Source organism: Ambystoma mexicanum, chromosome 9 (assembly GCF_040938575.1).
Source record: "Ambystoma mexicanum isolate Mex_15411 chromosome 9, UKY_AmexF1_1, whole genome shotgun sequence".
Taxonomy (NCBI): domain Eukaryota; kingdom Metazoa; phylum Chordata; class Amphibia; order Caudata; family Ambystomatidae; genus Ambystoma; species Ambystoma mexicanum.
The window spans coordinates 1,310,134,115-1,310,148,171 of NC_090931.1; positions in this window are offsets into that span (position 1 = coordinate 1,310,134,115).

A 14,057-nucleotide genomic window follows, 5' to 3' on the forward strand; every position below is an offset into this window, starting at 1 on the left:
AACAAGCAAAAATATTAAAAGTCATTTAACCGGTAAGTGGCGGGGTGAAAGATTGTGGAGACTGAATACCGAACTAAATTAAAGCTTATGGGCAAAACTATGGGCCTATGAACTACAGATACTGCCCATTTCCTCTTTGACACTGATTGCAGAAGTCTGATTGCAAACATAAAACTATAAGAACTATGAAAGAAAACAGGGAAGGGAAACTGAAAGTGAACACAAGAGCAAAGTGGTGAAGAAGCAAAATCACCATAAAGTGAAACATGCGCAAGAATACAGTGTGGCAAGGCCAAAGACTGGCAAAGGAGTTTTGACACATTGTTGCAAAGCCAAAAATCTAGGGTTCATGTTTGAGCGACTTGTAGTGTGTGGACCCTGTAGTCTGATTACAGCGCTTAGACCAGGGAGCCCCAACTGTGAGAAGATAAGAAGGTTGTTAAGTGGGAATCCTGATACAGATACAGATACAAACCCAGAAGAACCTGTGTGGGCAAGGGAGCCTAGTGCTCCTGGTTGTGTGAACGGTAGTGGGTGGGCCGTGCGGTCTGACAACTGTGCCTAGACCAGGGAGCCCCAACTGTGAAAAGCCAAGGAGGTTGCTGAAGCAACCCAAGGAAAAAGCAACCTGATGAACTGGTAAGAAAACCAAAGCAGTGTCAAGTTGACCTGGAATTGTGTTTAACCTTAAAATATTGAAAGAAAATATAAATTGATACATTGGAGTCTTGGGAAAGGGAACCCTGAGGCTTGATGAACTGCAATACTGGCTTGAGGGCACAGCCCTCAAGACCCTTTTGTGTGGATCTGTATTGCCTTGAACTTGGGGAAGGAAACCCCAAGGATTAGTGGAAGTGATTTAACTTGGGAAAGGTAATCTCAAGACTTTTTGTGGAACTTTCTTGAACTTGGGGAAAGGGAGCTGAAAGGGAAGTTGTGTGCTGGAAGAAGCTCATAACTTTGAGTTGATCACCATTCCTTTTATTACTGACCTCCCTACACATTGTTTAGCTTTAGTTGTGTGGGCAAGGATAGGTTTTGGCCATAGACAGACTTTTAAGTTGAACATTTTGACTCAAGGAAATCCCTTGAGGTAGGGAAATCCCACCTTAGTATAGGGCAAGTTAGGCCTTCAACCATCCTGATATATGATTTAATAAACCATTCTATTCTGAACTTTGAATCTGTTGTCTGTGGCTTGCTTCATGATGCCTTCACAACTAAGAGGTAGCATACTTATTCAATTGTCCATGAATCTATTACTCTCTCCCCAGGACCCTGGTAAATCTGTGAAGGGGAAGCTCACTTTGATGTCTTCTCTAGGCTGATCTGTATTAGCTGTTGGCTGAGGCAAAGGCTCTTGGTCTGGGTGCTGCGTAGGGTTCTCCTGGTTTGCCTGGATTGGATCAACAACACAAAAAAACAGTTCTTCGATTGCACATGGAAAGTCGGGATTAGCATTGAGGAGGCTGCTGGTCCCGTGACCAGTCCCCGCCATTCAGTTACTCCACCCACCATCTGTTTTAGCGCCTTCCAGTCAGCCACTTAAGGACTCTAGGCCATCTCCAGGCAGACAGCAATGGGGAGGCTGCTGGTCACATGACCAGTCCCTGTCACCCAGTTGCTCCACCCACCACCTGTTTTTGCGTATTCCGGTCAGCTACATAAGGACTCTAGGCCAGTTCCAGGCAGACATCATTGAGGAGGATGCTGGTCACGTGACCAGTCCCTGCCACTCAGTTTCTCTGTGCACCAGCTGCTTTCGCGTCTTCCAGCCAGCTGCTTCACGACTCCAAGGCAGCTCAAAGCAGACAGCATTGAGGAGGCTGCTGGTCATGTGACCTAAGCCCAACCCATCCGATTTGCCCTGCCTCATCCTTTCCTTTATTAACTGTCTCTCGCCCTGGTGAAGAGAAGGGCAGACGAAGAAAAGGGAAATTTCGTTTTGGACCTGTTCAGACCAGGAAGACTCAGGACTAGAACCCCTGCAACTCTAACATCAGCAAGCCCCCTCAAATATGTTTCGCCCCTCTCTCCCAACAGGCCATCCCTACCATCCTTACTCATCAGCAACCACGTCGCTCACCAGCAACATCATGTACACTGCATCGCAGCAATCTGACTCATGTCACCATAGACCCCATCAGCACTCCATCATCCACAACTAAAAGAAGACTGATGCTCACCAATGTCCACTCAGCAATCAACCATCCAGCTGACATTGCCAACATCATCACCATACATGATATAAACGCCATCTTCATTACTAAGACCTGGATGATATTCACCCCCACCCACATCCTAGGTGTCCTCATTTCCAACGGCTACAGAATTCTACAATGAGACCATCCAAAAAAGGTTGGCGGAGGCCTCGCCATCATTTGCAAGGCATCATGGCCATGCATCCACAACATTGCCACAAATGGCACTTCCAAAGACTTTCCTGCCACTTCCCACTCTCCCAAATGGACAGTGTCACTTTTCACCTCATCTACAGGACCTCCTTCATCATAGAAGACTTCAGACTTGGTCACCACCATGTCTTTCACACATGCCAACATATTCCTCTGCGACTTCAACATCCCTGGCAACCCAGCAACCAAGTGAATGAAATAAGATCTCCACTCAGCACTCTGAACCTCACACGGCACACAAAAGACTTAACTCCCAGGAAAGGTCAACCTCATCATCACTGCCCTGCCAGCCCTCCATCACAGCTTTCCAATCCAGCTCGACTAACCAGACCATCTGGCAATCCCCTTTTACATCAGTCACACCACACCAGTCAAGCAAACCCATCGAAAACCCTGCAAACAATCATTCTCATCATTCAAGAACTTCCCAGAGGAGGCTCTCAGGAAGACCTGATCAAACTCCACTGCACATAGGGTGATTTACCTCTGACTAACCAGGACTAGGACTCACTCCTCCAAGAACTCAACACCACCCTCACAACCAACATCAACCGCCATGCCTCAGTGAAACAACATAACCTCAAGCCTACACCTTCCATACCATGGTACACCCAAGAATTCGACTTCAACAAACAAACCACCAGAAAACAGGAGAAAAATTGGCGAAAATCCTACAGTGTATCCAACCTCGCCCTGCTCAAGGAACTCTGTGCTACACAAATATGACTTATCACCACTGCCAAGGCCAACTATTACCAAAACACAATAGCCAAGGCCAACAATAAAAGCAGAGCCCTCTTCAAAGTCATCAAGCACTGCATCAATCCCCTGCCCAACCCACCCATACCACACTCCATAGAGAAAGCCAACAACGCCAACTCTTTCATCAATAAGAACAGCATGATCTGCCAACACATAGACACCAATGCTACAACTGACAGTAAACTACATATCCCATCTTGCAAAACTACAATCACATGGACAAATTTCAAGACACTCACTATGTAAGACCATACTGCCATTCTAGCATCCCTCAAGGCCACAACATATGCGGATGATATGCTTCCTGCCTCCGTACGCAAAACCCTTCTTTTTCTTTTTTTATTCTTTTTTTGTTTCATAACAAAACTTAACTCCCCCCTTCCACCTCTGTCCAATTAGCAACATCCTTGCCTTCCTGCGGCTCCAGCTATCTCCCTCCTCATTCCCATTCCCCAGTCCCAACAAGACCATCTCTGGTGGCACAATCTCCTTATCCCCAAATGCCTGGGCTTGGGCCTCCTGTACCTCCTTTCAATATCGTTTAAGTTTGGGGCATCTCCACCTAATGTGTGTACCCTCCCCACCCCTTCCAGCATTCCTGTGACAACCCCGGATATATTTTTTGTAGGCGGATCGGGGTGTAATGCCATCTATATATTAGCTTATACCAACATTCCTGCTGCTGGGTTGCTTTAACTACTCTCAGAATTATTTTCCATAATCTCTCCAATATTCACCTCGGGAGCTCCCTCCCCATCGTGCCTTTGCAGTGTCCCATATGGGGCCATACTGCCCAGGGGATAGCCTTATCCAGTAGTTTATACAAGTTGGAAATCGTTCCCCTAGATCCATCCTGTGTCAAGAGGAATTTTTTGAACTGCGTAAAATCGCGTCAAGCTGTTGCTTTGACCGTGGGGTTCTGAAGCCAATGCCGTAATTGAAAGTATCTGATCCTATCAGTTTCACCCACCTCAAAGCACTGTTTACAGTCTGTGAATGTTCTAGTGGTGGTCTCCTGGAACAGATCTCTTACTTTCCTACATCCCCTCCACCACCCACCATTTAACAAACATGCATGTTTCTGTGCCCGGTGAAAAGTCTGGGTTGTTGAATATTGGGGTGAACGGGTAGGGGAATGACGTAATCCCATACTTTTTAATCAATTTGTCCCATGTTTCCGCCACCAAGCTCATAATGTGTTTCTGTCTATGTTGTTGTTCCAACCACAGAACTACATCCAGGTTTTACCTCACCACTGCGCTGTCCATTGCAGCCCATTGAGTCCCACCTTTCCCCGTAAACCATTCCCGTATAATGCCCAGTTGGGATGCCTCATAATACAGCCGAAAGTTAGGAAATTCCATCCCTCCTTCCCCTCTCGGGGACGTTAATAATGTTCGACCAACCATTGCCCTCTTGCCCTCCCATATAACGTCTCCCGTTGCTTTCCCAAGATCACGGAAGAAATTATTCGGAATTGCAACCGGATGTGCCTGAAATAGGTACAGCAGTTTAGGGAGTGTCACCATCTTCACCGCCGCCATTCTCCCCATCCACGAGATCCTAAGCCCCTTCCATTTTATGAGGTCAGCCTTAATCGTTGACAGCATAGGTGGGTAATTTGCCGTGTATCAGCCTATTAAGGTTGGGGTTATTTTAATACCTAGATATTTGATCCCTTTATGGTTTCATACAAATGGTGAGGATTCCTTCAGACTCTCCACCTCCCTTCCCTCTGCCACAAGGTTCAGGATTTCTGATTTAGTCAAAATGATTTTGAGGCCTGAGGCCAACCTAAACTCTGACAAAATTGCCATGCTAGCCAATAAGGATTCCCGTTTGCTAATGTCATGAGCATGTTGTCTGCAAAGGCTGCAACTTTATGTTGTATACCTCCGAATGCGATCCCGTGGATTCCCTCCGACCTCCTGATTAGTTCCAACAGTGGTTCCAAGTATATAGCGTACAGGATTGGGGAGAGAGGACACCCCTGTTCTGTCCCCCTGCTCAGTTGAATACCTTCAGATATTGAACCATTAATTCGGAGACTTGCCATTGGGGATACATAGTTTGCCTGGACCATTCTCAAAAAAGTCCCCCTCAGGCCCATCTTTTCAATGACTTTGAACAGAAAAGGCCACTCCACCCAATCAAAGGCCTGTTCGGCGTCGAGGGACAAAAGGACAGTGGGAGTTGATGACCTATTCTCTTTTTCCACCAGGTGTGCCACACTCCTTATGTTATCAAAAGTTTGGTGACCCTGACTGAAACCGCACTGGTCCTGGCAGACCGAAGTTGGCAAAATCCCCCCCAGTCTGTTAGCCAATATCTTTCTGTACATTTTTGCTTCCACATTTATTAATGCTATTGGCCTTCATGATGTGCACTTCTTCTGATCTTTATTATGGTTGGGAAGAAGGATGATTTTCGCTTCCTCCATTGACGCTGATATCCTGCCTGTCTCCCTGAAGCTATTGAATTGCCTGGCCAGTTATGGGACGAGCAATCCCGCAAAGGTTTTATAAAAATGAACCATGTATCCATCTGGTCCCGGTACTTTATTTGGGGGGAGTTCCCTAATGATCCCCCAGCCCTCGTCCTCCGTGATCTCCTGCCATAGCTGTTCACTTACTTCCTCTCCTACCTTGGGAAGGTGGATCCTCTCCAGGAGGTCCACCTGGGAGCTTTCCGGCGGGTTCCGGGATGTATATAGATCCTTACAAAAGTCGACAAAGCACCCCTGAATCTTTTTTGTATGGGTGTGATGGCACCCTTGCTAGTCCATTATAGCTGTGATAGTATTCTTGGCAGATGCCCCTGTAAGAAGCCGTGCTAAAAGCCTATTGGGTTTATTAGCCTTGACATAGAATCGTTGTCGAACATACAGTAGCGTCCTTTCCGCTTTTTATTTCTCAACAAATTAAGTTGGCCACCTGACGATGTTCCCTTGCTGTTTTCCTAGATGGGGTCCCCGTGGGCTGTGCCCTGCTTGCCTTGACCTCTGCTTCTAATTGGGCTTCCGTGATCTACAATTGTCTATCTCTTTGTGCCTTCAATGCAATACCCCCGGGTCGTAGCTTTAAATGCGTCCCAACGTACACTCTCCCCCGAATCTGAGGGTTTATTGAGGGCAAAGAACTTTAATCCTCTCTCCCAGTTCCCCCTTGACCCACAGTCCTGGTCTATGCCCTGACAATTGCAAATACATTGTGACCACTTCATGGTCAGCTATGCCTAGGGTGCCTACCGCAATCCCTGAGACCGCTCCTAGGAGGGGGCTGAGACCCACACAAAATGGATGCAGTACTGTGTGCTATGAATGCTGGAGTAGAAAGTGAGACCCTCCCTGTTCCCATGCACCCTATCCCTGAGTGCAGTCGAGTCCAATGCCCCTCCATACACTTTCCCCCCTTTAATCCTGTCTAGTTCCCTAGACCATGCCATGTTAAAATCGGCCATTAGTACCATATTGCCCTGTGCGAACCCTTCTAGTACTCTTAGTAGGTCTCTCAGAAACCCGACTTGTCCCACATTAGGGGCGTAGATGGATGCCAATGTATACACAGCACCCACGTATTAACCCGCTACAACAATATACCGGCCCTCCTTGTCTCCTCTGGAGTTTTTGATTCTGAAATCCACCCTGTCCCTAATGTCTAGTGTAACTCTGCATTTCTTTCTGGATTTAGAGGCATGATAGATACTTGAGAAAACCTGCAGTTTCAGTCGTCCTTTGTCTTTCCTCAAAAGGTGGGTCTCTTGAATAGCCAGCACATCGGGGCATGTTTCTTAGTGAACAACCTTAATATTTTCCTTTTGAGAGGAATTAAACCATCTCACGTTATGTGCAGACCACTTGAATGATTATCCCCTGAGGGGTCCTCCTCCCCCTTATACCCGTAACCCCATCTTCCACCTATTCCTTACCCCTCTCTGCTCCATTCAGACCTTCTTTTCTCCCCCCCTGTCCTTTAGTTACTCCAGTTCTGTGATTCCTATGTCGTGCCCTACTCCTCTATTCTATGCCCATTCCCCTTCTCCCGTCCCCCTTTCCCCATCCTAACTTCCCCCCAAAGCCCATCCCCCCCAACCTGGGGATGGTCCACCCCTCTGTTACCCCGATTCCCCCCTCAAGCTTCTCCCTCCTCCATATCCCCCCCAGGTGCCACTGCCCTAAATTAAACCAAGACGGAACATTCTTAAACGCTCCCACGGCCCATTTTCATGCCTTCTCTGTTCCCCACCACTTTTGAGTTTAACCATAACATCTCATCACCTCTGTGTTTGTTACCCATCAATTCTGCTCTCTCCACTGAGCCCCTTCCCAGACTTAGGCTGTGGGCCTCTGAGTGCGGTTCTTCTCCTCCTTCGTTCTCCCACTGTTGTCCACACCCAGTGGCAGATCATTGGTCGGGCCTCTGCCCGGGGGAACAATCTTCTTGCTGATCTTGACTTGTTTCCAGTCTTAATAGGTGCTCTCCTTCTTGCACCGTGGTAATGCGTTTTTGAGCTCCTTCCCACTTGAAGACCAATCCAAAGGGAAATGTCCATTTGTAGCAGATTCCTGTTTGAGTCAGTTCCCTAAAGACAAGACCCATCAGCCTCCTCTTAAGCAGCGTGCTGCTCGCCAGATCCTGAAAGAGGGATATCGTGACACCCTTGTATGTAACTGGTTCCTGCACCATAGCAGCTCTCAGGACCACTTCCTTCTGGGCATACCTTGAGAATGCCACAGTTCATCTCTTGTCCTGCCTTTGGGGTCCTTGGGTGCCCTGCCAGTACAGTGGATCTTGTCCAGTTTGATGCTATCTGTGCTCATGCTTCCCAGGAGGTCTGTGAATATCCCTTGAACTTCCCTTTTCAACTATCTGTCCGCCACGGCTTCAGGGAGGTTTTTGATCCTTATGTTAATCGTCCTTGAGCGATTCTCCATCTGCAGTTCCAAGTTGTGCGTGGCCACTTGGAGCTGTTCTATTGCCTGCTGTGGTATCCTTATCCATCTCTTGCAGGCCTTGTTCCAATAGGTCCGTCCTATCCCCAAGCTGGCCGACCTCTTGCCTTATTTCCGAGTTGAGCTCTGTTCTCATCAATTGGGATTGTTCCTTGAATGCTTTTGTAAACGTCTCCTGGAGGGCCAGCATGTCGTGGTGAAGGTCCTATCTTGAGAATGGTCCTATGGGGGCCAGCTCATCAGTACCACCTTGTTCAGTTGCTTCTTGTGGGCCTTTGCCCTAACTCTTTGCCTTTGCCTCTGACGGGCCCCATGTAGTTGGGATGGTGCCCAGCATGTCCACTGAGGGCACCGTCTGTTGGGAGGCTTTCGCCTTAACTGATTTGGACATTTGTTTTTTTGCCTTTTTCGTTTCACCTTTCCACAGGTTAGCTAAATGAATCTTGGCCGGTTCCCCTGGTCTCCTTCTTGTTATGGGTATAAAGTGGTTGACAATTATGTTCTATGATTTTGTTACCTATAGAAATTTTGAGCATAACCTGCTATGCAGGAGATGTTTGGAATTGGGAGTTTCCAGGCCTATTTCCCACTTATCGATCAATTTAAATGTGGGAATGGCTGGATCTTTTGGGAGCTTTCTGAACATGGCTTCGCTGATGAAGCTCTTTCCATTGTTCGTGCACACTCGGGCGAGAACAGACTCCTTCCCTCATTTAACTGAATAGGGAGGAACAACTTTATTCTCCGAATGGCAATTCTGGGGTTCAGGGATGGGTGACTCTGAATCAGTCCCCACACCGACCCAGTCTTCATTCAAATCTCTTGGGACCCATTTTTCTTTGGAAGGAATTCCCCCATCCCTGAAGGAGAAGATTGTTTTCCCAGAAGCCTCTAAAGATTCTTCCCCTTCAAATTGGAGGACACTAACTTCCTCCACAAAATGGGCCTTTTTGAGGTCTTTATTTCTCCTACCCACCCTCTGTTCCCTGGGTTGCAGATTTTCGGATGCAAGAGATTTTAGTTCTGGTTCCGTGGTGTCCACGGGCTTTTCATGGGTGAGGAAGGAGGCTTCCTCTAGGGCTGTACACCCCTCTTCCCCCTGTGCCTCCTCCTCGGGAACCGGTGGATTATTGGGGTTCTCTCCCCGTCATTGTTTTGGGTTGCCAGACCCTTGGTTTACGGGGGTTCTGAGCCGCCATGTTCGTCTGAGGGTTCTGCTGAGCCCTCAACATGTGACCCAGATCCTGTGTGAGGTTCTGGACGTGGCGCTCCAGTTGGGACACCCGTTCCGGCTGGTATGGGGGTCTTTGTTTGTACCTAGGGGGTTCTATCCCTTCTCCCAGAGTACCCTGGGTAACCCTCCACCCTTGGCCTCTCCTCTTCCAGATTGGTTTGTCTAAGCTCCTGAGACCGGGGAAAGAAAGAAAGAAGGGTTGTACTGTAGGTTGGGGTTTTGGGGGTATCAGGGAAAGAAACTCAACCCAGGATTTGGGGGATTACTGCCTTCCTGAGGGAAGTTAGGAGAGAAGTTTCCTGGGGGAGTGCTTACCTGGTTGGATCCCTCCCTTGGGCTCGGGGCGTACATACATACCCCAAGATAGGTTGGTTGCCCTTGTATCTGGGACTAACATAATCAGGAGACTTAGGGGTCCCATTGGTGGGATTACCTCCCTGAATGCCCCCTGTTGCTGATTGGCCCGAAGGCCTTCTTGGCCTCTGATTTTGCTGGTTTTGGGTAGGTACATTTTTAGGCCTCGCCATTTTGAGGTCTAAAATGGCGGCAACCTTCACCTCTGTCAATTTAGCAGCAGTAGGGGTGTTGGCCGTTTTTATTTTTTTATCTGGTTTTTATTTTCTGTAGGTTTTTGGACCTCATAGATGCGGGTAGCCTACTCTATTACCCAGTCCAGAGATCTTTTATCATGGAAATCCCGCACCAGCTGGGTCATGATATATTTTGGGAGCGCATGAAAGTAGGTAGTTATAAACTCTCTCCTATCCGTGCACACCCTCCTAGTGGTTTGTGCAAAGGTCCGTTTTAGCTCCTGCACAAATTCCTGTGGGGCCTGATCTTCCCCGCATTGCAGATTATAGGCCTCTTTGCGAGCCTCTTTGCGGTTTCTGTGGGTGGAAAAGTGTTTCAAGATGGCTGCCCAGTAGGTGCACCATGTTGAATGGTGTTGTTCTTCCAGTCCAGCAAAGAAGTTGGAGTACTCTGAAAAGAACGTCCATTTAGCATACTCTATTCAGTTCTGGCTGTCTTTAAGGTGAAAAGCGCCCATCATTTGTTCATAGAGTTCCAAATGTTCCCAGACAGCATATTTTGCGTTTTTTTGTGTTACAGGGTTATAAAATTTCTAATGGCCTTGATCTCGCCTAATGGGGTCTTTCACCAGAACTCTCTTTAGTTGATTTACCATCTTTTGCTGCTTTACCTGGGTCCACTCCCCCTCAGTCTCAGAGGCGCTACTGTTGGAGGACCCCTCATAATCTTCTAGGCGCTTCCTGAATCTGTGAGCTTGGGAGGGGCTTGCAGAATGGTGGGGCCTAGTTTCTTCTCTCCTGTGGCGCACAGGAGAGTAGTCCTCTGACTCCTCCTTGCTTCCAGAGTCGGCAGAGGATTCCCCCCAATGCCGTGATTGGGTGGAGTTCTTCAGAATGCTCTTTTTGGTCCTCATTCCGTTCTGTCTTTCTACCAATTTAACCAACTGGTCCCTTAGGAGGTAGTATTTCTGTAGATCTAATTCTCTGACTTTCTCCTCATAGGAGACTTCCTTATCAGAAACATCAGCCTTAATATTTTTGTCTCGATACAGGGACGCCCGTCCATCAATTTCTGGGGTGCGCTGACCTGTCAGATCCATCATACTAAACCTATTTAACTCTGCCGGCCTCATGGTTTCTGGCTCATGTAAAGTCGACATGAAGTCAGCAGTGCTCAAAGTATTAAATGGGTTTAAGTCCCTTAGTACAGTGGTCATCATACTATGATCAGGGGTTGCCCTGTCCCTCTCTACCTGTCCGGGGTCCCTCCATTTTGGATTAAATCTAGCACCCTCTTTCTCCAACCTCATTAATTCCTCCTTCTCAGCCCCTACCTCTTGATAATAGGCAGAGATCTGAGCCTTTTGCTCAGCTCTCAAGGATTTACTGGCCTCTATGACCCGCTCTTGAGCTGCCACCTGCTGGTGGAGCCCCTCTTTCTCCTCACAGAGTGCCTCGTTGTCTCTTTGCGCTGCCTGTATGGTTAGGGAACAATGAGACAATTTCTGTTGCAGGAGGTAAACCTCCTTTTTCTGCACTTTGAGAGCCTCTATGGCCTGATCTAACTAGAGTTCCATTTGTCTCCTATGTCCCATTCATTTATCACATTCTTCTTTTATGCCAGTCAGTACCTGAAGGTCTGATTCCCTGCTCTCCAGATTGGTTTTTAAACTGCACATTTCCTGGTATAGGGCCTCTTTCTCCTGACACAGAGCACCCCTTTGTTCAGCCAGGTCATCCCTTTGTTGTGTTATGGTGCCTAATTTCTGGCGCTCCTCATCAAATTCTGATTGCGAGTGGAATTCTTTAATAATGAATTTGCTAGTCTCCTGTTCCAGATTTTGATCTGATTTTGTAAACTGGTTATTTGTTCTGAGCAGGTTCTGTTACATTTTAGTTGTTGTTTTAATATAAGTTGACCCTCTTCCAAAGAGTCAACGTTTTCTTGACATTTCATTCTTAAGGCATTTAATTGGGCCTATTGGTCTACATTATTTTGCTGTTGGAGAGCCAAGTCCTCTTTTAACTGTTTGATATAGTTCTCAGCTTGGATCTCAGAATCTTGGCTCTTTTTCAATTTTTCTTCCACTAATTTTAGCTCAGTCTGAATTTGAGTTAAGAATTCAGATTGGCTTTGCACCAGAGTTTTATTTTCCTCAAATTTCGCCTGCATCACCCCCATGTGGAGATACACATAGGCTGTGATTCATACCATTTTAATCTGCTCTTCTTTTAGATTTGGAGTCATGCAGAACTCACTTAAGGCTTGATGTAACAGGCTCCATGGCGGTAACCTGTTGCATCATCTCTCCTAGCCAGTGTTCCCCATCTTGTTGCTGCCATTCTCCACTGACAAATAATTTGTGCAGAAGGTGCTCCCTAGCCATTTTGATCTCTACTGTGGTCCTTTTGGAAAGTGTTCTTTCTTTATTATTTTATTTATGCAAGGGTAATCTGTATTCTGTTGCTTTTTGTCTAGTTTGGGGTTGATTTATCTTAAATTTTATACACAGGCCTGGTACTTAGGATTTTTGTTTTGGGGAGGCGCTTCTACAGCGTAACAAAGAGTTCCAACCACACAAAGTATCACTACCTTGAAGGTTAGCCTGCTTAAGCTGTCACGGGTGAATAACTAAACCCAATTCCCGGCACGAGCCCCCAATTTGTGAAGGATTCCAATCGGGCGCCACACCCCGGACCAGGACCCTTCACCCTTAGCCTCAGATGTAGCGCGCAATGAGAATGCTTTTTGTTTATTTTCTAAGAATTCGAATTGAGCCAATACCCAACCCGTCTCACACCCCCTTTTACAAATACTCCGGGTCACAATGGACCATTAACCAGGCCGGTAGGTGGTAACATGATAATTATTTATTTTAAATTCAAAGAAAATCACACCATTTTTATATTGGGCAGCAATCACCAATGGGGTGATAATTACAATGAAAACCACTGAAATACACTTGGGTAACCTTCTACAAGAACATATCCAAAGCACAAATGAATAGGAACAGTTTTTCATTTAGGATAGATAGCACCTGAGTTAAGGTTTCCTCCTACAATGTTCCCTCAACCCACAATTAATTGTAATAATTAATTATATGTGTGGTTAAATAATGAGGTACATGTGTTTTATCACAGTATCAGGGATGAAATATCACTAGCAACTATAAAGCAATGTATCACAAAAGGCACACAGCTCAAAAGCAATTTGAAAGTGAGAACCCCAGTGCAGTCAAAATCACACGTGAAAAAAGTTGCATTTTCACCTTTTTTCAGTTTTAAATGTCAAAACGTTTTTCTTTTTTTAAAACAGGTGAAATAAACAGAATCGGAATGCGGTTTGTAGGATGGGGAATAGATTCACATCATAGGGAAAATATAGAAGTGAAACAGTGACTCTAGCTAAAGAATTGGATGAGATTTTCAAGGTGAAAGAAATTCGGTTTTGGCGAAATAAAGCAGTTAAAAAGAGATAAATCGGTTTGGAAAGAAAGGCAAGTTTCACTTAAACTAGATTATCAAGACTATGGGCCCGATTCATAGACTCCATCGCAGAAGCAGTGCAAGCACCGCACGCCGAGAAGCAAACCAGCAATTATGCGGCATGCTTATTCATGGATTTCCCGACGCACCACTAGCCGTAGCACAATGAACAGCAAGCAGCGCCAGTAACGCCTCCAACACTGCCCTGTGAGCAGGAAAAAGCTAGTGAAATGGCCAATACGGCGCAAGGCTCCGCGCCATCCGTGGGCCAGCATACAGCCCCCCGCCATCATAATCGCATGTAAAATTCGGAGCGTACCCCGCTCACATCAGCCAAATCACGTGGAAAGGGCAGTGCGTACACCCGCGAAATCATGTACCCCGCTCCCGCCAGCCAAATCGCCTGGAAAAGGCTGCGTGTACCCCCGCGAAATTGCATACCCCGCTGTCGCCAGCCAAATCACATGGAAAGAGCTGTGCGTGCCCCTGCAAAATCGCATACCCCGCTCGCACCAGCCAAATCACGTCGAAAGGGCTGCGCATACCCTCATGAAATCGCATACCCCGCGTGCACCAGCCAAAGCGTGTGATAAGTGCCGCGCGTATCCTGTGAAATCGCGTACCCCGCTGGCGCCAGCCAAAGCGTGTGTGAAGTGCTGCACGTACCCCCGCAAAATCAC